The sequence below is a fragment of the Stegostoma tigrinum genome, chromosome 5 (genome assembly GCF_030684315.1).
Source record: "Stegostoma tigrinum isolate sSteTig4 chromosome 5, sSteTig4.hap1, whole genome shotgun sequence".
Taxonomy (NCBI): Eukaryota; Metazoa; Chordata; class Chondrichthyes; order Orectolobiformes; family Stegostomatidae; genus Stegostoma; species Stegostoma tigrinum.
In genome coordinates this window covers 72950180-72973470 of record NC_081358.1, presented here as the reverse complement: position 1 = coordinate 72973470, position 23291 = coordinate 72950180, and the positions used below count along the sequence as shown (strand labels likewise).

The following is a 23291-nucleotide window of genomic DNA, read 5'->3' as shown; positions in this document are numbered from 1 at the left end:
CTCAGTTGCACTCCCTCTATAGCAAGTGTATCAATTTTTAGGTAAGGAGACTGAAACTGCATGCAACACCTTAAGGTGCAGTCTCACCAAGACTCTGTATAACTGCAATATAATACCCTTACTTTTGGTTGTTCTGGTCCTTGAGAATCACCTTCCAGATTCTGTTTTCTAATAATTGTAGCTATTCTTTAATTTCATTATTTTCTAGGCCAATTCTAATTTTACTGTCACTACGCAGAGCCATAGGTGCCCCCACAGGAGATAGGGTGCCTGTGTTGCTCCACATGGCTTCTTGCCATGAGCTCTGAGTTCCCTGGTCTCATGAGTAGGGCCTTAATGGGTGCGCCATGAAGTGCAGGTGAATTTTTTAATGGGAACGTTGCCTGAATGTGGAGGAGGATGACCCAAGTCAGGAAAACAGAATGTTTAATATGTGGACTACGAGCAGAGCAGGGGCATTAGGCCAGGCTTATTTGGGCCCAGATTCTAAAGGGAAAAAAGAATCAAACACAAACTCTAACTGGCTTTAGGCTATTTTCTTATTTTCTTGCTGAAATGGCAACAGGCTTCAACAGAAATGGTGCAGGGAGGACATTAGTTATGAAAACGTCTCAGGGGAAATGGTAAAATACTTGCTTATTTCTAATAAGTTTTCTCATTTCCAAATGGGGTTCTGGGGCTGGGAGAGGTCACTTTTTTCTTGCCTCTCCAATCTAGTAATTTGCAGGCTGGATTGTGAATCATAATATTTGAATTTTTCAAACACTTTATGCTACAAAAGAGAGAGAAAAGAAACAAATCCAAGTTTTCGTAATCTTTGAGTTTCAACCACAGAAAACTGTTATTACAATAAAATGTCAGATTCTCAGATTAAAAATAACAGTTGCTACAAAGTCACTCACATATCATAATCGGTAAATATAATATACAAATAGTTTGAAAATCAAACCAAGAAGCGAACAATTCTATTACATTCTGCTCTTCAAATATTGGTAATACATTTCACAAGCTCTTGATACTTTCTGATTCCCTCAGTTGTGGACTGATGCATTTGTGTTTTCTAAAGTTTTAGCAAAGATTTGTAGCTTGGGTTGTGAGTGAGGTTGTTGACTTGCTCGCCAAGCTGGTTTGTTTTCATTCAGAAATTTCAACACCATTCTAGATGACATCACCAGTGAAGCCTCTGATGAAGGAATGTTGTTCTACTGCGCTTCGAATTTATACTGTCCGGACCATTATGGTGAGTAGCGTCATTTCCGGTTTTGATCTGTATGGATTTGTATGTGGGGTCCAAATCTATATGTTTGTTGATTGCATTATGGGTTGAGAACCATGTCGCTAGGAATTCCTGTGCATGTCTATGTTTGGCTTGGGCTACTATAGTTACATTGTCAAAGGAGGCATGGTTCTCAACCCGTAATGCAATCAGCAAACATATAGAATTGGACCCCAAATACAAACTCATACAGATCAAAACCGGAAATGACACCACTCATCATAGCAGACCAGGCAGTATGAATTCCATGCGGAGTAGAACAGCATTGCTTCATCAGAAGCCTCACTGATAATATCATCTAGCATGTTGATGAAACATCTAAATGAAAACAAACCAGCTCAGTGAGCAAGTCAACAGCCTCATTTGTGTTTTCTGCCTGTATGATTTAGGAGCAGTAGGAGCAAATACTTGGGAACAGGAGTAGGCCACACAGCCCATTGAGCTTGCTCTGCCATTTAATAAGGTCATGGTTGACTTATTTGTGGTCCAAACTCTACATTCCTGTCTGCCTCCCATAACCCTTGAGGACTTCATCAAAAATCTATCCAAGTAAGCATTCAATAACCCAGCCTCAACTGCTTTCTTGAGAAAAGAATTCCAAAGCCAACTAACCCTTTGACAAAAAAAATCTCAACTCCATCCAGAAAGGGAGTTCTCTTACTAAACTGTGTTCCCTAGTTCTATTTTCTCCCACAAGAGGAGTCATTGTCATGATACCCATACTGTCTCATTCCTGCAGGACTTGCATGTTTCAGTAAAATCAACTGTCATTCCTTGAAATTACAATGATGCAGCAATTCAACCTTTGTTCACAAAATGCTGTTTTCAGCCATGAATGAATTGAGTAAAGCTTCTCTGAACTGCTTCTAACACATTTATAGGTATTTTCTGATCAACCTGTAGAGAATTGCTATTAGACACCTCTGGAGCATGTGGAACATGAATTGGGGGTCCTCTGTCTTAAATGTAAGGACATGACTGGTGCATCACAAGAGCCCCTAGAATATTAGCCTCACATTCTGGATTACTAATTCAGTGATATTATAATTAACATATTAAGCATATACGCATAAATTTCAGGTTATCCACTTTGATAGTAAAAACAGGAAGATGGATTATTACCTGATTGGTGAAAGAGTGGAAAGGGGAGGTGCAATAAGATCTGGGTGTCCTTACACACCAGTTGCTGAGAATAAATGTGCAGATGTAGCATGTTGTGAAGAAGACAAATGGTCTTTTGGCCTTCATAGTGAGGGAATTTGACTACAGATGCAGGATGGCTTGCTGCAGTTGTGTAGGGCCTTGGTGAGCCCATATCCAGATTATTGTGTACAGTTTTGATCTCCTTACCTTAAAAAGGATGCTCTGGCTATGGAGAGAGTGCAACAAAGGTTTACCAGTTTCATTCTTGGAATAGCAGGACTGAGGTATGAAGAGAGTCTGAATTGGCTAGGACTGTTATCCCTGGAGTTTAGAAGAGTAAGGGGGAGGGGGTGCAGTTTCACACAAATCTATAAATACTAATTAGACTTGAAAGGTTGAATGCAGGAAGGATATTCCGGATTACTGAGGTGTCCAGAACCAGGGGCTGTAGTTGATATTTTCTGCACTCAGAGAGTGATGAACTGGCGGAATTCTCTGCCATTGAAAGCAGTTGAGACCAAGCCATTGAATGGTTTTGAGAAAGAGATCGTTCCTACTGTTAGAGGGATCAAAAGGTATGGGGCAAAGTAAAAACATGGTACCAAGTCGGATGATCAGCAAAGCAGATTTGAAGGGCTAAATGACCTACTCCTGTTCCTATTTCCTGTACCACTACCTACCTAGCAAGTGTTAGGGATGCTCTGATTTGAGATCTCCAATATCCACAGTACTTTACACTCAGATATGTTTAATCCCCCCGTTCAGACATGATATGAAACATGCCTTGGCCAGGTGGGACTTGAACCTGGAGCCTCTGGCCCAGAAGTAGGGCAATGCTACTGTGTCGCAAGAGCCCTCAACAACACATTCATATTCTTACTCCAAGAGGTCAAAGCTGTACATAGAACTAAAGATGTGGTCTTACTAAAGACCTATAGAACTGCAGTAAAACTTTGTTACTTTTATGTTCTATTGCACTTACAAGAAACACCAAACTCTATTTGTCGTCCTCATAATTTTGTAATAGCTGACAGGATATCCAGATGTCTCTGTAGCATTGACTTCAGCAGTCTCCCTCTGTTTAAACAGTATACTTATTTTCTGTTCTATTTATGTAACATTTATGGTGAGTTGTGTTAGCCAGAATGAACAGTCAAAGAAAAAATGTATGATAATAGAAGCAAATTTAAAGAATACAAGATAAATTTGTCAAGAAAGCAACAAAAATGCTTCAAATATTAGGATGGTATGATACTGTCTGTGAAGAGAAAAACCGAGTTGAGATTTCAGATTTGCAACATTTAGCCAGAATAATTGAAGTCACTGACCTAAAACCTGAATGTGATTTCTCTCTCTACAGACGCTGTCAGACCTGCAAAACATTTCCAGCATTTTCTATTTTTATTTCAGATTTCCAGCATTCCAGCAAAGTAAAATTTCAAATTAAAATTTGGAAAAATAAAGTCAGATATACAAAGGATTTATTTCAACTTGATAGTTTGACTATTAATTATACCCTATAGGAAATATAACCAGAGCTGATCTTTCCAGTTCTTAATTTTAGATCTCAGGCTTAACCCCAGCAGTTTTCTTTCCTTTCCGTTCTGAAAATGTGTTTCAAACTTAGATAAGGTTCAATGCATGTCAACAACCCTCTCAAGTAGCTTTACCCAATTTGTGAAACTGATATTAATACTGTTTAGGATCTTACTGCAGCCAAGAATCATATAATAGAAACAAAGAAACCCACAGCACAGGAACAGGCCCTTTGGTCCTCCAAGCCTGCGCCGATCAAGATCCTCTGTCTAACCTGTCATCTATTTTCTAACGGTCTGTGTCCATTTGTTCCCTGCCCATCCATGTACCTGTCCAAATATATCTTAAAAGGCACCAACGTGTCTGCGTCTACCACCTCCGCTGGCAACGCGTTCCAGGCACCCACCACTCTCTGTGTAAAGAACTTTCCACACATATATCTCCCTTAAACTTTCCTCCTCTCACTTTGAACTCATGACCCCTAGTAATTGAGTCCCCTACTCTGGGGGAAAAAGCTTTTTGCTATCCACCCTGTCTATACCCCTCATGATTTTGTAGACCTCAATCAGGTCCCCCCTCAATCTCTGTCTTTCTAATGAAAATATTCCTAATCTATTCAACCTCTCTTCATAGCTAGCACCCTCCATATTGTGAACCGAGCGGAGGTGTTCTGCAAAGCGGTCCCCAAGCCTCCCCGTGGTTTCCCCAATGTAGAGGATGCCACACCGGGTACAATGGATACAGTATACCACGTTGGCAGATGTGCAGGTGAACCTCTGCTTAATGTGGAAAGTCATCTTGGGGCCTGGGATGGGGGTGAGGGAGGAGGTGTGGGGGCAAGTGTAGCACTTCCTGCGGTTGCAGGGGAAGGTGCCGGGTGTGGTGGGGTTGGAGGGCAGTGTGGAGCGAACAAGGGAGTCACGGAGAGAGTGGTCTCTCCGGAAGGCAGACAAGAGTGGGAATGGAAAAATGTCTTAGGTGGTGGGGTTGGACTGTAGATGGCGGAAGTGTCAGAGGAGGATATGTTGTATCCGGAGGTTGGTGGGGTGGTGTGTGAGAACGAGGGGGATCCTCTTAGGGCGGTTGTGGCGGGGGCGGGGTGTGTGGGATGTGTTGCGGGATATGCGGGAGACGCGATCAAGGGCGTTCTCGACCACTGTGGGGGGGGAAAGTTGCGGTCCTTGAAGAACTTGGACATCTGGGAAGTGCGGGAGTGGAATGCCTCATCCTGGGAGCAGATGTGGCGGACGCGGAGGAATTGGGAATAGGGGATGGAATTGCAGGAGGGTGGGTGGGAGGAGGTGTATTCTAGGTAGCTGTGGGAGTTGGTGGGCTTGAAATGGACATCAGTTACTAGCTGGTTGCCCAAGATGGAGACTGAGAGGTCCAGGAAGGTGAGGGATGTGTTGGAGATGGCCCAGGTGAACCTGAGGTTGGGGTGGAAGGTGTTGGTGAAGTGGATGAACTGTTCGAGTTCCTCTGGGGAGCAAGAGGCGGCGCCGATACAGTCATCAATGTAACGGAGGAAGAGGTGGGGTTTGGGGCCTGTGTAGTTGCGGAAGAGGGACTGTTCCACGTAACCTACATAGAGGCAGGCATAGCTGGTGTCCATGCGGGTGCCCATGGCCACCCCCTTGGTCTGCAACCAGCCTAGTTCGTCCCCTCCCTGCATGCATCACACAACCAGCCCAGCTCATCCCCTCCCCCCACTGCATCCCAAAACCAGTCCAGCCTGTCTCTGCCTCCCTAACCTGTTCTTCCTCTCACCCATCCCTTCCTCCCACCTCAAGCCGCACCTCCATTTCCGACCTACTAACCTCATCCCACCTCCTTGACCTGCCCGTCTTCCCTGGACTGACCTATCCCCTCCCTACCTCTCCACCTATTTTCTTTTCTCTCCATCTTCGGTCCACCTCCCCCTCTCTCCCTATTTATTCCAGAACCCTCTCCCCATCCCCCTCTCTGATGAAGGGTCTAGGCCCAAATCGTCAGCTTTTGTGCTCCTGAGATGCTGCTTGGCCTGCTGTGTTCATCCATCTCCACGCTTTGTTATCTTAGATTCTGTTTGCTTTCTTGTTGCATGCATCATTAGTATGCTATGCTGCAACCTCATCCAGTCTTCTGAATCTGCTCAATGCAATTATCATTGTTTGAGATTGCTATGGGAACTGAAGAAATGATATATTTTAAGGAAGCCTGATTTGTTTGTGTTTCTGATTGCAAAGGCTGGTGGGATCTTCAAGAAAGACCATTCAGCAGGAAAAATGGAAAAAGCTGCTCATTGTATAATTTATGTTAAATACTTATAAATAATACCTGAAAGTGTAATTTTATGTTTATCTGAGGTCCTTTAAAATCTTATTGAACAAAGAAATTCAAACAGGCTTTTACAGTTACTCAAGTGAGGAAATCTAACGATTGAACATATCTAAGTCCATGAATGCTGATTTTTAATAGTTAACATCATCAATTGTAGCCATATATTGTTCATAGGTATAATCTTACAGCACTATGCAAATAAAACCCAGTAGTTAGAAACCAAAAAAGAGATAGGATATGTGTCCCGTCAAGTCTGCCCTGCTATTCTGTAAGGTCATGGCTGATCTGTTCTGGCCTTCACCTCCTCCTTCATGCCAGCTCCTCATTATTCTCAACACCACCTTCATGCAAGCTCCTCATCATGCCAGCTCCTCATCATTCTCAACTCCTCCTTCATGCCAGCTCCTCATCATTCTCAACTCCTCTATATTTCAAAAAGATGCCTAATGTACTTTAAACAATGCCAATAGACTCTAGCCTATACAATGTGCTGGGTAGATAATTCTAGACATTCACCAATCTCTGAAAGAAGAAATTCCTTAAATTTCATAGCATCTGATTAATATTATTATTTCGTAAATACATCTCCTAGTTCAAAATTCCCCCGCTACTTAAAACACCTTCTCAACATCTATCCTGTCAAGCCCCTCAAAATCTTGTATATTTCAATAAGTCGCCCACTCATTCTTGTAAATTCTAATGAATGACTGCTCAGACAGTAAACTGCTTTATCTCAGGAATCAACTTCATGAACTTCTTTAAATCTGTCTCCAGTCCAGTGTACCCTTTCTGAAATTCACAGACCAAAACTAACCTTTTCAACTTGAAAAAGACCTATTCATCCTGACTCTCTGTCTTCTGAGTGTTAATCTATCCTCAGTCCATGCTGGTACATTGCCACCAATACCGTTAGCTCCTACCTTGTGCACGAACGTGTGATGTGGAATTTAATATCTGCTGGAAATCCAAATATGCTACATCTACCAATTCTCTTTAATCAGTTTTGCTTGACATATGCTCAAATAATTTAAGTAAATTTTTCAAATATACAAATTATTGATTTAAATCACCTGCCATTTCCCTGTTCCCCTTTATGACTTCTCAAGTCACATCCCTCAAGGGCCCCACAATCACATTAGCTACTTGCTGTTTACATAAATGAAGAAGCCCTTGCTGTTTGTTTTTATATTGCCAGTTTACTTTCGTAAATCAATTTGTTCCTTTTTTTTGGTTTTTGATCATCTGTTGCTGGTTTCTAAAAAATGCCCAAATCTTTGGCCTGCCACTAATTTTCACTGTGTTGTAAGTCTTAGTTATTGATTAGATACTTTTGTTTACCACTTTTGTTGACAGTTGGTGGATCACCTTGTCATCTGGTCCTGTATTTTGACTGGAATAATATTTTGTTGAGAGTTAGCCAATATGTGCTTACATATCTGACACTATCCATCCACTGACTCTTACCTTATTTTATTTTCCATGCCTGCATTAGACAAGTCTTTCTTCGTAACTCAGTAATTGCCCTTGTTTAAATTGTGAACAGTGAGTTGCACTGCCGCAAACTGAATTTGGAATTCTGTCATGTTGTGATCACTACCCTCCAGAAGGCCCTTAAATCTGAGATCTCTTTTCAATCCTCCTTTAATACACATTCCTCGGTAGCTTGTTCTGCAATGTGTTGCTCTGGAAACAATCCCTGATTAGTTGACAAATTCATCTTCCATGTTACACTAGGCCATCTGATTTGTCCAGTTAATATGCAGATTAAAATCACCGATAATAATATATTGCCCTTCTTACCTGCCTCCATTATTTCCCAATTTAGACTTTGTCTACAATGAGTCAGCTCTTCAGTGGCCTACAAACCACTCCAACTTATGATTACTTTCTCTTGCTATTCCTTATTTCCACTCAAACTGATTCCACATATGATCTAGTGTACCAATCATTACTCACCACCGCAATGACACCTTCCTTTATTTACAGTGCTACCCAAGCTTTTCCTTTTTGAATGTTATTTTGGACCGTTAAATACTTTTGATAATTGAGTTTCCAGTCATGGTCTCTATACAACAATGTCTCAATCATAACTAGTCATATATATTTCTTATTGTGTCATCAATTCAGCTATCTTGTAACAACTGCAGGGGCATTTCAATAAATAGCCTTAAGCTTTGGTCTTTTACCGAGGTTACTTAATCTGGTTCTAATTTCTATTTCACTTTCCTAGTCACATTTTGTACCCCTTCTAGTCACTTGCTTATCAATGGCCTCTTCACTACCTCCACCTCTCCTCTCTCAGAGGTCTGTGGAGACTGGATTGTTCAGTGTACTCGAGACTGATTCTTAACTAGGAAGGAAATTGAAGGTTATGGGGAAAAGGCAGGAAAGTGGAGTTGAAGATTATCAGATTATTCCAATTTAACACAGGGACTAGCCACATTTTTCTTTCTGTTCAGTGTCGTGAGTGTTTAGAATTCTCTTCCTCAAAAGTGGTACATGCAGAGTCCTTGAATATTTTTGAAGCAGAGCTAGATTCCTGTGAAGCAAGGGATTGAAAGATTATAAAGTGTAGGTGGGAACGTGGATTTGAGGTTACAATAAGATCAGCCAGTTTGAGGGGCTGATTGGCCTACACCTGCTTCTTATTCATATGTTGCTTCATTCTTAAAAATAAATAAACTTCTATTTAGTCACCACATCAAGGATACCTGCAGTTTCTATCATTTTTCAAGGATGCCAAAGTCATCCCAAACCTATGAAAATGTGGTCTAATATTTACAAGAATGTGGCAGACATGGGTATTCCTATTCCTCCGTACTAGTGGATGGACCCCATTCTGGTGAAACTTCCAGATGCACTGCCGTCTTAGTTTAATATTGAATTCCTTAACTGAAGTTACTGGATAATTCAAGAGTTTTTAGCACAGTAATTTTGTTTATCAAATAGGCTCTCATCTATAACCCCCATTTCACGCCCAAACATTGAAACCAATAGGAACTTGTCTTTTTCATTTTATTAGTGCTGAACAATTTATATATGGCTTGTGGTTATGTGTGAGGGTTCTATCTTGCTGTTGAAAAGATTTTCCTGGTGATTATCACAGGTGTAGCTTGAGATGTAATATATTATTAAGACAAAAAAATCAAAACAAAGATCTATCATGATGAACAACATCTGTTTTGGTCCAGGTGGTTGTCATCACCGGAAAGTAAAGCTTTGCCACAACCACATTTCAAAGAATACATGATTCCTGAAAGAAGAAAAGTTCAAAGACATTGACCTAATTTTCATTGGCTTACTGTGTGCCCCAACTTGCTCTTTAAATTAGTGTGTTTTTGGAATAGGCACTTTGTAACAGAAAAGGGATTTTAGAGTAGAAATATCTGTGGAATAAAATGGCCAATGTGAATGATGTTTAAAGGCTCAAACTAAAATAAAATGAAGAATTTGATTCTTCTTCAATACTTGAACCATTGTAGTGTTCTTACACTGAAAGTACTCCTGGTACTTTCTTCTACTTGCTTAATGACATATTAAATTAAAAATCATTATATCTGTTTGGTATAGAAATTTTGTCTTTGTGATAGCCTTATGGAAGAAAGGTTGGCCTTGACACAGTGTGCCCAGACATTGGAAGAAGAATTAATAACTCTGTGGGAAAGCAAACTGATGGACATTATATATTTTCAGTAGTGGATCAAACCATGTAACTGCTAAAATCAACAATCTATATTTTAGGCTTCATGTACTAAGGCCAAAAACAGATGCTTGGCCCTGAAATAATTCCATGAAGGCTGGTATCCCATCACCAAGTTACCCTTTATTTACACATACATAGTACACAACACTGATCCAGTCAGCTCAGACCTGGCTCCTAGAATGAACAGAACCGCTGACATTCCTGTTTATATCAGTCGGCCAGGACCCCCTAATTGCACAAGGTTAACAGGGGACTCAAAATCTTTGAGGTCTACCTGGCTGACCTTGTTCCAATCACCCCATATGTAAATGTATGAATGACCGGTTCAATACCTCTTGAATGCCCCTTTACAAAATTAGTCAATAAGAAGGGGGTTGCAGATGCAGGACTTCCAGTCTCAGATTTTATTAGAGGTTCCTGGGATTGCCACTGAGGGGTATGAATTTATTTCTCTTTAAAATCCTTTTGAGCCAGTAGTGCCAGGATTTGTGTGAATTCACAGGCATTGGGATCTTCCTTTCTTCATAAAAGTTCACTTCATTCACTTTGAGTGCTGATTTCAAAATTATTGTTGGTGAAATATGCAGTCCTAAGCTATTTTCCCTGTAAGGCAAGTTGCGCTTAGGAATATAATAAAATGTGAGGCTGGGTGAACACAGCAGGCCAAGCAGCATCTCAGGAGCATGCTGCTTGGCCTGCTGTGTTCATCCAGCCTCACATTTTATTATCTTGGAATCTCCAGCATCTGCAGTTCCCATTATCTCTGCGCTTAGGAATGCTGGCTGCCAATTCTGAGTATGCCAATTAATAGAAATTGGTTCTCCAGTCTCTTGTTACAGCTGCATCCTAATCCACAAATAACTTAGAGGCTTGAAAACAGGCCCAGACTAATTTCCACCCAGTTGAATCACACCAACTTTACCATATCTTAGTCATGGGCACGGTTTCTATAGAATCATAAAATCCCTACAGTGCAGAAGCAGGTCTTTTAGTCTAATGAGTTCACACTGACCCTCTGAAGAGCATACCATCCTATCCTGTCCCTGTACCCTGGAATTTCCATAAGTAACCCACCTAGTCTGCACGTCCCTGGACACTCTGGGCAATTTAGCAATGGCCAGACCACCTATTCTGCACATCTTTGGATTGAGAGGAAACCGGGGCCTCCAGAGGAAAGCCACACAGACACAGGGAGAACAGGCAAACTCCACACAGACAGTCCCCTGAGGGTGGAATGGTACCTAGGTTCCTGGCACTGTAAGGCGGCATTGCTAATTACTGAGCTACCGAGTCACCTGTAAAAATAAGAAAGGACTGCCATGCATACTGGGGTTTAGAAATTGTAAATATGCCACTTGGTACAGAGTACACAGCTAGACCATGGATGGAATCATGGACTAATTTGGAAGCTAGCAGTGTTTTGGCTGCCACAGACAGACAACTGATGGGGCCATTCACCACCACCTTTCAGTGTGTCTCAATGCATCAATAAGAAATATGGGATACTTGCGTTTATTAACAGATGCAGAGAGTTTAAGAGCAGGGAAGTGACGCTAAAATGTTGGTTAGGCCACTGCTGCAGTATTGTGTTCAGTGTTGAAATCTACATTGGAGGACAGATGTGATTGCCCTGCAAAGGGTGCAGAGGAGCTTTACCAGGATGTTGCCTGGTCTAGAGGTTTAGTTATAAGGAGAGATTGGACAGACTGTGGTTGCTTTCCTTGGAACACAGGAGATTGAGGGGTTACCTGATTGAGACATATTAATTCTGAGTGGCATAGATGGGATTGTTGGAAGTAATTTTCCTGTTGGTGGAGGGATCAGTGGCCAGGGGGTGTCTATTTTAGGTAATGGTCAGGAGGTTGAGAGAGAATGAGGATTCATTTTCACTCAGAGGGGTTTGGGAATTTGAAACTGACTGCATATAAGGATGATAGAGGCAGAAACCCTCAACATTTGAGAAGTATTTTGAAGTGCAGTTGCAATGTCAAGGCATACGAGGCTATGGGCCAACTGCTGGAAAATGCAATTAGAATGTTCAGGCCATTCTTATACAGCCATACAGCACAGAAACAGACCATTTCTTCCAACCAGTCCATGCCAAAAATAATTCCAAATTACACTTGCCATATCTGCTTGCTCCTGGCCCATATCCCTCCAAACCTTTCCTATTCATATATCCATCCAAATATCTTTTAAATGTTGTAATTGTACCATGCATCCACCACTTCCTCAGGAAATTCATTCCAAACACGAATCACCCTGTGTAAAATATTTTCCCACATGTCTTTTTTAAATCTCTCTCCTCTCGCTGTAAAATCTGTCCCCTAGTCTTGAAATCTCCCATCCTTGAGAAAAAAACTACGCATCAACTCTATCTATACCTCTTATTATTTTATAAACTTCTATCAGGCCACCTGTCAACCTCCTGTGCTCCAGTGAAAACATGTCCCAGCCTATCCAGTCTTTCCTTAAAACTCAACCCTTTCATACCCAGCAACATCCTGGTAAATCTCTTCTGAACCCTCTCCAACTTCATAATATCCTTCCTATAACTGGGCGACCGGAACTGAACACAGTATTCTAGAAAAGGCCTCACCCATGTCCTGTACAACCTCAACATAAAGTCCCAACTCCTACCCTCAAAAGGACTGAGCAATGAAGGCGTGTGCCAAGCACTTTTTTAACCATCCTGTCTATATGTGACTCAAACTTCAAAGAATTATGTACCTATATCCCAAGCTCCCTCCATTCTACAACACTACCCAAAGCCCTATCAGTAATTGTATAAGCAGTACACTTGTTAGTTGTACCAAAATGTACCTTGTATTTATCCAGATTGAACTCCATCTGCTATTTTTCAGCCCATTAACCCATTTGATCAAGATCCCTCTGTAATCTTAGAAAACCTTCTACAATGCCACCAATTTTGGCATCATCTGCAAACTTACTAACCATGCCTTCTATAATCTCATCCAAATCATTTGTATAAATGACAAACAAAAGAGGACCCAGAACTGATCTCTGTGGAACATCGCTGGTCACAGGCTCCCAGTCCGAAAAGCAACCGTCACCATTACTCTTTGTCTTTTGCCATTATGCCAATTAACTATCAATTAGCAAGCTCACCCTGAAACCCATGTGACCTAACTTTATAAATTAGTCTACCATACAGAACCTTGTCAAATAAACAATGTCTATTCTCTGCCATCTTCATCCTTTTTGGTAACTTCTTCAGAAAACTCAATCAAATTTGTGAGACATGATTTTCCTCACACAAAACCAGACTGACTTCCCCTAATCAATATTTGCCTTTCTAAATATCCAGAAAGCCTATCTTTTATAATCACCTCTAACAATTTACTACAACCAAAGTCAGACTCACACGTCTGTAGTTCCCCGTTTCTTCTTATGGCCTTTCTTAGACAAAGGTACAACATTAGCCATCCTCCAGTTATCCAGCGCCTCTCCCATAATTGTAGATGATGCAAATATTTTTGACCCGTTCAGATTCAATGGGCCTTTTTCTGTGCAGAAGATCTGAATAACTCCATCATAGGCCACAGAGGCACATAGGACAGCAATAGACCTTTTTCAGGGATCAAATTCTTAGAGGTTAGGGGTTCTGGTCAGTTACAGGCTGGCAGCTGTTCTGTGCTCAGCATTATCACTGGGCAGGCATTGGCTACTAATCACATGGCACGCAGGTGAGATTGGATTGCAGGAGAACAATCGTGATGGGAAAGAGGTTGTGGAGGAAGGGATGGTTGACAGCAAAAGCAGGGAGAAAGCTCTCAGCTGGACCCTTACTAATGTAGGCTCCTATTATCAGGCCTTTGAATTCCTTCCCAGGAGATCTCAAGCAACCAGACCCACGTTTGCACATTGTGCTTCCTGCATGGAAGATCCCTGCCTGCTGCTGGATTAATACCAGAGGTACTGAGGTGAGATTGTTTAATTAAACAATTAAGAGCCTCAGTTGTCCATCCACTAGCTTTCCTGCTGTGGATTTAATTAGATGGAGAGGTTGTAGAATCTGCGTCTGATTAACTGCGCCTGTGGCATAATTTGCCCCTGAAGAGGGCACAAAGTTTTGAATGTTACCTCAACAATTTGCCAGATGCATAACATTTGGAAAACAGTCTGTTATAGTTTACAGCTTCTAGACCAGATTGTCCAGACCTAAAGTATCCTGAATGCTTCCACAGGGTGATTTGTTAGGAGAGCATGAAAGAGAGTGGCTACAGGATTAGAAGAATGATCCATTGCATATACCACCCATAGATTTGGATCTTCTAGCTAGGAGACATGTAAAATGTAAAATATTATCATTCTGAAAAATTGAAATTAGGAGTTCAAAAGGCACACTGTAACATTTTGACATTCCTTTCCTCTGGTATATGAATAGTTTCTGATTGTCATTTGGTTCAAATTATAATTTGGTGTAGAAAGTAGTTTGTAAAGGCAACTGATTTCCACAGATAGAGCTATGGCTTTGTTTTACAGGATCAGGTTGAAAAAAAGTTTGTTTAGTTTTCTCTAACATGAACAGCTGGATTCACAGCAACCATGGCAACAGGTCACATGATGAGGTGTATTAGATTGCCTGGCAGCAAGTGCACTAAGGAGCAGGAGGAGAGCGTTTGTAGAAGTCTGGTTTTCAAGATGAGGTATTGTGTTTACTTTTGATTAAATGTATGGTGAAACATAGTTAACACTGAATCTTCTTGCATAAATTGTTCCTATTTAGCTGAAGCTGCACTGTTTGGACATATTGTTGCTTAGGTTGTGATACTGTGTATAAGGTAAGAATGAGTGGATTTTGTTTTAAGCAACTAGAGATTTAGGCCCTCTGAATGATTCCTTTTTAGTTCATGTAGCCTTTGAAGTTACATATCTGTCAGTATATAATTTGTATTAGCTTTTATCATTGGTTACATTACTGATACACTGCACAGGATAATATGGGCAGTTCTTGATTGTAAACCATTGTGTTTTGTGACTTATAGGGCAGTACTTTCTAAGTAAAATTATCTTCAAATTTGAACGCAGTTTTGCTGTAGTTTACATTCTAGCCTTTTTGTGGGCTTTCATAGCTTTAATAAACTGTTGTGATAATTGATATATGGAGTATTAAAGCTCAATGTCTACAATGTTAAGTGATATGAAGCAAATACATGTTATGAGTGAGTGCAGAGTATGCAAGGAAGTAGGACGAGCGACATAACTGGAGAAAGCATTTTGCAACAAAAAATCCAGAAAAATTGTGTTTACTTAATAGACCGAGTAGTAAAGACAAAAGTATGTGCATGTTAAAAAAGCTGTTGAATACCATAATATAACATTTGGGTGTTAAAGAGGATGGAAAAGTGTTTTTTTCTTATCCTTGATGTATTATTTCTTAAGACACACCAAGCATGAAAAGAAAGGGTCATCAATTAAGCCTGCTTTATACGACTAAGTTTACAATTTCACTTAGTTCTGCATAACCAGATCTCATTGCTGTAAAAGTTTTGAAGTGCTGTAAAACATCAAATTATCAAAAAAAGCCTGTTCATAAATATAGCTCTGATAGTTGTAGCATTAGACAAACACAAGAAAATACAGGTTTGTATTTTCCAGTGACTTGACTGATATTTCAATGTAATTCCAGTAAATTCATCTTGCATGGTGTTACTCTCATCAAGGCACTTAAGCTGCATTAGATCATTGACTGGTGAAGGTAGAGATGTAAAAATAATTTATTGTTAGAGGACACAGTTGAAATAGATTTACCAAACTTCAGAGGAACTTGGGCTGGGATTTTAATTACAAGCCTGTTCTGGTGTCGAACAGCTGACGTGCATTTCAGTCGAAGGTCACTCTAGGCATTATTGAATTCTGTGCCTAAGTCATTTTTATTGTTTTACGTCTACTTAAGGGTGTGGAAAATCAAAAGGGATTTTTATAATTGAAATCCCACACCTGACATTGTACATTGGCTGATAGAGGAACTCAGTGCTCAGTTCAGACAGGCTCACCAGTACTTTAGCTAGTGTCATGTTATGATTTTGTAGAGTAGATAAAAGCCTGTAAAGTTAGATAACCTCTCTGAACTTGTTTAAACACCAAATCGTTAAATCTTGATAAATTAAGATGGCTTATGCCTGAAAGTTTGGAAAGCAATGCTGGGTGAGTTGGCATGGAGAGTGTAAGTGCTGTGGTTGTGAGGTAAGTGGCATGGTTGATGTGAGTTTGCACTAAATTGGCACCAGAAACAGAAGGGTCTGTGTGGATGACTGGAGGAAGTGATATATTGGCATAAGAGCATACAATTAGTAGTTGGAGTAGGCCATTCTGCCCTCAAACCTGCTCTGCTATTTGATTTAGATGATGTATGCTTTCACTGTGACTGAAACTCCACTCTCCTCTTTGCCTCATATCCTTTTACTCTCTTGCCAATCAGAAGTCTAAATAATCCAAGTTTAAAAGTATTTTTGATCCAGTTTCCTTTGAAATCCCTTCTGCAGAGAGCAACATACTAATGACACTCTGACGGCTTGTTTCTCGTTGCTATATACATTTTTAGTGCTATAAAACATTAAATTAGCAAAAAAACGGTTGTTTGTAAGTATAGACAAAGACAAGGAAATGTAGGTTTTTATTTTCTAGTGGCTCAACTTGTATTCATATGTCATGTCAGTAAATTCATCTTGCATGGTGTTACGTTTTTTGGCAAGGTGTATAAAAGCTGTGCTAAGTCATTGACTGGCAAAGGTAAATGTCAAAAAAAACTCCTCCTTTCCATGGGAGACCCCTTTTTACCTTGATCCTCCCAAGAAGTATCTAATTATTTTTGATGTTCTAAAAGGCAAAGATGCAATACCACTTCACTTTGGGCCTTTGACAGGTTGAACTCCAAAACCCACAATGACAGACCTAGCGAAGTCCTGAGTTTGGAGTTTTTGTCCAGTCATTTTACCTACCTTACTAATAGGCTTAGGTTCACTGGATTGCTGCATTTCATCTGAGGCTGTATGCAGTAAAGGCACCTGAAAGTTTTACTGACAGAATTATCCCAGCTCACTTGCAGCGAGGTAAGACCAAAAGAAGATCTCTGCAAAAGCTGGGATCATAAATGATGTTTCAGAATCTCGTCAAAGTCAAAGGGAAGAAGAAGAAAGTGTGTGGTGGGAGTTTTGGAGCAAGAGAGGTGGAGGGCACAGAAACAGGCCATTCAGCTCAAACAGTTTATGCTGCTGTTTATGCACCCTTTGTGTATCCTCCTGGTTCTCCTTATCCATCATTACCATTAGTTCCCTTCTTTGTCAGTTGCTAGTCTAGCTGCCCCTTAAATGCATCAAAATATTTGCTTCAGTCACTCCTTGTGATGGCGAATGATATTTATTCTTGCCACTGTTTAGGAAAAAAATTATTCTTCTAAATCTGTTATTAGATCCTTTTGGTGACTTGTATAGACTGATTCCCTCAAGTTATAAATTGCAATTCTCCTCAGTGTTGACTATCCCTGCTATTTGTGTCATCTGCAGATTTAGGATGGAATTTTACCGTACTCAAAGGGGGAATGAGTTTAAATAGGCAAGAGTAAGGTGATAAGAGATCCCACTGCCTTGCTGAAACTGACTTTGTCACCAATCCACTACACCTGTATGGCATCCCACTTGTTATATCATCCCTCCAGCCAGAGCTGGAAGTACTATCCACTACTGGGACCTCCTGGGATTCCTGCTGCTGGCACTATACTTAAAGGTTATTGTGCAACAAATCATGTGTTGTCTGTCCAAAACTGCCCTACATATTTCTTTCATCTCAAGCATTGCCCTGGACATGGCGGACAGAGGAATATCAACACTTTTTTTTTCTATGCCAACAGTGACCCAGAGGTCCTGGTGGATGGGGTAGTGCAGCAGAGGGCCACACTCATCCCTCAGGACTACCAGATTAATCCAAAGTTACTACCTGGGTCACTTAAGTGTCCATGGCCTGGAGAAATATCTTAGTGCCGGGTCTCAACAGCTGGTCAAGGAAGAGATGCTGTAGGTCGTTGACACCTGGAAGACTGCCAAGCACCAGCCACTTTCTCAGTACCAGGTAGGAGATAACCCTATAGCATTGACAATTAACATTATAAATATGCACAAGCAGACATAGAAGCAACAGGCAGGTTTTTTTCAAAGGCGCTTGAGCAAACTGACTTGATGATTGCGAGATTCTACTAATGTTGTTTGCATACTGCTGACTTTGTCAAGTCAAATCTCGAGACAACCATGGAGAGCTACGTCCAGTGCTTTTAAGCCTTCTGGATACACAGACATATGCCCTCCATTGCTCTACCGGTTGCTGTACACCACCAATGGCAAAGCAACAAGGAGACAAGAGATGTTGACCTTGCTCCAGGTGCTCCTCCTGGCAAAGAGACAGGATAGTGCCTGTAGGAGGAGGAATCTCAAGCTCCTATCAGGAGGCCAAGCTTTCCAAATTCATCTTGCCTTACCACCTTGGCCCTTTGAGAGTTCAAGCCACAGAGGGTACACCTGGCAATGGGCAGGACATATTTGACATGTCTGGGTTTTCTAGCCATTGAAATCTCTGGGGTCACCTTACCAAAGCTCCCAGGCCAGTGACGTCCAGTTTAGGGCAGGCCTCTTGCAGCCCAGCTGCAAAGCTCAGGACTGCACCAAGACATGGTGTGAAGGAAGAGAAGATGACGACCTTTTGGGGATACTTGGTGAGCTGAGTGAAACCTCATTGTAAATACTTAATCAAATTTGCCAACATATGTTCACTTTTTTTTCAATCATCTGTGAACAAATATCATTCTACCTGCAGTTGCACTGTTAAAGGTATTGGGGCGAGCCATCCTTAATGCTACAAGCTGTTTTATAGTCTATGGCATAAATTGAGAAATTCCTGTCACCCATGTATAAGCTATAGGACCTTTCAAAGTGATTATTGTTAGTTGCCAAAGGAGCAATCATCCAGTGTGCAAGCCATTACTTGTGCATCATAGCGCAAAGTAGCATCAATTCGTAAGGCTGCATGATGTGGTCAAGAGCCCCAGGAGCCAGGATTTGAACTCTACACAGAGGGTTACTGTGTACAGTTCATAACCAACATTTTGCGATTTGCGGGTCTGTTCACCTCCCACGTTAGCCCCTGGTTCCTTGTCATGCCATGTTGTTATGCACTGACCTCGGCATCTAAGCCAGGGTGATGATGACTGTCAATGACCCCCCACCCCACCCCAACCTCTCCTTAAATGTGAGTTTCCCTCTTGACAAGTGTTATCCTTCTATAACCCAGCAGGTGGCCTCCAATCCCCAGAACTGACTTCCCCAGCAATTGATCCTGATAACATCCCCTTCGGTTTCAGTGGACAGACACCAGGCCTGATTGTGGTACAAACCCTTGACTGACTTGGACAGGCAGCTCTGACTGATCTATACTTACATCCCAGACCACAGTCCCCTGGATTGGCCCACTGGATCTGAAGGACTGAATGTGGCATGCTTCTAGGACTATAGAGATATGGACTCCCTGAACCTGACTTTCCAAGCAGCCAAATGACTGTGTCCAAGTTCTTGGCTTGATAAAGGGGGGCTGTTTTTGACTTACTTTGCTGGGATTCCTTGACTCGGGGCTACTTCCCTTAGACTTTAAGATACAGTCATTGGTTGATGCACATGCATTGTATTTGCGTATGTGGCTGTGCCTGGTGCAGTTGTGAGATTGATGAGGCAAGTTGTTTACAGTAATATATCCACTTGCTTGTATGAACACTGCTGCAACCACGACAAGCTGCCTGACTCGGTGTTCATATTAAAAGAAAAGGAATGATAAGGCAGAGATGTTGTGAGCAGAACAAGGAAGAACAAGAAACAGTCTAACAGAGAAGTTCAAGACTGGAAGAGATCAAATTTAGTGGTATATTTCAACTAAATAAAAAGTAATAAATCAATGTAATAGCTCACTGATAATGAAGGAGATAGAGAAAATAATGATATGGAAAGAGAAGGCTGTGGGAAACATGTTGGGCAAATAATTGAGAACCAAACCAAATACAATAGTTTAAGATGAAAAGTGCCAGTGAGGAGGAAAATTACACGAGTGACAGAGAGAATGAGAACAAACTGGCAATTGACTTAAAAGAGGAATGCAAAAAATCTTCAAGCAGTATTTTAGATACTGTCTAATGAACTTGCTCAGAGATGCCTCTGGAGCAAGTGGAATTTGAACGCAGGCCTCCTGGCTTCGAAGTAGGAGGCAGGATCACTATATTACAAGGGACCCACAGCATGTTAACATTAAGCATCTAAAAAGGGGCAGGTATGCCCTATTGGAAACACAGAGAGTAATGCATGCTTCAAGGTACAAGATGAAAATTTGAATACGAAATGAATATGTTACATGAGTGTTTATTAAGGAGAGGAATCTGCCACAATATTGGAGTAAGTGGAGATGACAGAAGTAATGGATAAAGGAAAAACTGACAGATATAATGTGCTGTAAAATCTGGAGTGGATAAGTTGCCTTGCCTAAATAGTTTGTATTCCAAGTTTTGAAGTGAAGGTGGATATGGCAAAGGGCTGTATGTAATCTTACAGTCTTTTTGGATAGAGGAGATACCAGAAGATTGGAGAGTTGTATATGTGATCCCTTGTTCAAGAAAAGGTGTAAGGACATTTCTAATGGTGATGGGCTGGTCAATTTAACATCAATGATGAATATGATTTTAGAAATAACAGATAGGGAAACAAGCAAGTGACATTTGAAAAGATTTGAGGTAATTAAGGACTCTCAGCACAGACTTGTAAAAGGTGTATTGCTCTTCATTAGTCTAATTGAATGAAACAACAGAAGAGATTGATGAAAGGAATGCAATATATTTTTCTGTATGAATTTTAAAGGAGCATTTGACAAGATACCACACAAAAGGCTAATGAACAAAATTCAGGCTAATGAGAACTAGAAGGCCAAGTGTCAGCTTAGATTAAAAAGAGGTTTAAGGACTTAAAACAGAGAGTTGGTGAAAATGTTTTTCAGACTGGACGATAATAAACTGGTATTTCCCAAGCATCGTTTCCATGACCACTGCTTATCTGATTTATGTAAAGTGTGAAAATGAATGTCGCAGATGACCCCCAAAGGAGATTAGAGAGAGGGAGAACTGATGGTAGCTTTAACCTGAGGATCACCACATCACAGGTGGAAGGCAAGATTTTTATGGTGAGGCCTCTGCTGAAGCAGAAATTGAACCTGCGTTGTTGTTATTACTCTGCATCACAATCCAGCTAATGAGTTAACTGATCCCAATCACCAAAGTTACGGAACACAGTAATATTTTAGAAATTGCAGATTTATATGTAAGCTAATGTGGAGGTGTGGCAAGCAATGAGAATGATGCTATTATCATAGAATCCCTACAGCAAAGAAGCAAGCCGTTTGGCCCGTCGAGTTCACAACAACCCTCTGAACAGCTTTCCACCCAGTCGCACACTCCTCTCCTGCATTTCTCATGACTGACCCACTTAGGCTGCACATCCCTGGACACTATGGGTAATTTAGCAAGGTCAGTTCACCTAACCTGCACATCTTTGGACCGTGAGGAAACCAGAGCACCCAGAGGAGACCCATTGCAGACATGGCGAACGTACAAACTCCACACAGACAGTCGCCCGAGTGTGGAATTGCACCCATGTCCCTAGCACTGTGAGGCAGCAGTGCCAACTACTGAACCACTGTGCCACCCTCAGTTGAGATATGCTATCAGAGTAGGCAATAGCAAATGAAACATAATACTGGGAAGTGTGAGCTAGTACACTTTGGCAGGATAAGGATGAGAGTCATGTACAAGCCCCTAACATAGTAGTACAGGGTATCAAGGAAGAAATAATAGGAACTTGTCAAAAGGCTACAGCAATTATCAGGGGTGCGGGAGGAGGGTGCTTAAATGACCTATGCGACAGAAAGTCACTTGAGTGACAGTAGAACTTAATGTTTTTTGGGACAGTTTCTTCGAGCAGCATGTTATGCACAGGCCTCTGAAGGTAGTTGGGTGAGTTAGTACGGTAGTTAAGGTGGCATACAGGACAGATGACCAGAAAGCAGGCTATACTAGATCAGATTTTGACTAACATAACAACAGGATGTTACATATCTCATATTCTAAGCACACCTGGGTAGCAGCAATAGTACAAGTGAATGGTCCATATAGTTTGAGAGAGATGTCTGTGTGCAAGACAACTAAATTACATTTAAATATGGGCAGTTATGTGTACATGAAAGCAGAGTAGCGAAAGTGAATTGGCAATTTAGATTAAGTGCTAAACATTCAAGGGGCTATTCTAGAAAGCATAGAATAGATATGGCAGATGGATTGAAGGTATTTAGCTTATTCCTGTCCCTTTCCTCTCTAAACCTCCTGCCCCTAAAGTTATGCCACCTTGTTTTCAAACGTTCAAGTAATGGAACCTGCTGCTTTCTGTCGATGCTGCCCATGCCTTCATTCTTACACATCTCTATCAGGCCATCTTTCAGTTTTCTCTGCTCCAAAGAAATAACCTGAGTTTATTCATCCTCTCTTCATAACTAAAATGCTTCAACCCAGGCAATGTCCTGGTGATAGCGAGTTTTGAGAAGATTTGCAGCTCAGGTTGAGTTTCTGGATGTGAGTTTGCTCGCTGAGCTGGAAGGCTAGTTTTCAGACGTTTTGTCACCATTCTAGGTAACATCAGTGAACCTCCGATGAAGCTTCATCGGAAGCTCACTGATGATGTTACCTAGAATGATGACGAAACGTTTGAAAATTAACCTTCCAGCTCAGCGAGCAAACCCACACCCAGAAATGTCCTGGTGAGTTTCGTCTGCACCCACTTCAGTGCAATCACGTTTTATTCTAAGAGTTCAGTGACCAGAGCTACACATAGCACTCCAGCTGAAGTCTAGCCAAAGACATCCCTGCTCTAGGTTGATGTAAGGTTTGCTCGTATTCTGGCTGAAAATCTCATTTGGGTTAAGACCCTATCTTGAATTGACAATGTGTCAGTGGGCAACCAATCCAAATCCACACTTCCATGATTAGCAATAACTTGGTTCGAGATTGTGACAGTGAACTAACTTGGAGACTAGCAGAGTAACACTGGCGCAGGGTCTGGATCGGAGACATGCAAAGTAAATTTTTTTAAAATTCAATTTGTGGGATCTAGACGTCACTGGCTAGCCAGCATTTATTGTCCGCTCTAGCTCCCCTTGAGAAGGTGGTGGTGAGCTGCTTTCTTGAACAGCTGCAGTCCACCGACCCACAAGGCCATTGGG

The 23291-nt window shown here is 41.3% G+C and overlaps 1 protein-coding gene across 17 annotated transcripts in view; it reads left to right on the top strand.

The window, feature by feature from the left end:
- LOC125451641 (dystrobrevin alpha) overlaps positions 1-23291 on the top strand; it is a 184352-nt gene that overhangs the window by 2620 nt on the left and 158441 nt on the right. The gene's annotated exons all lie outside the window — the stretch shown is intronic.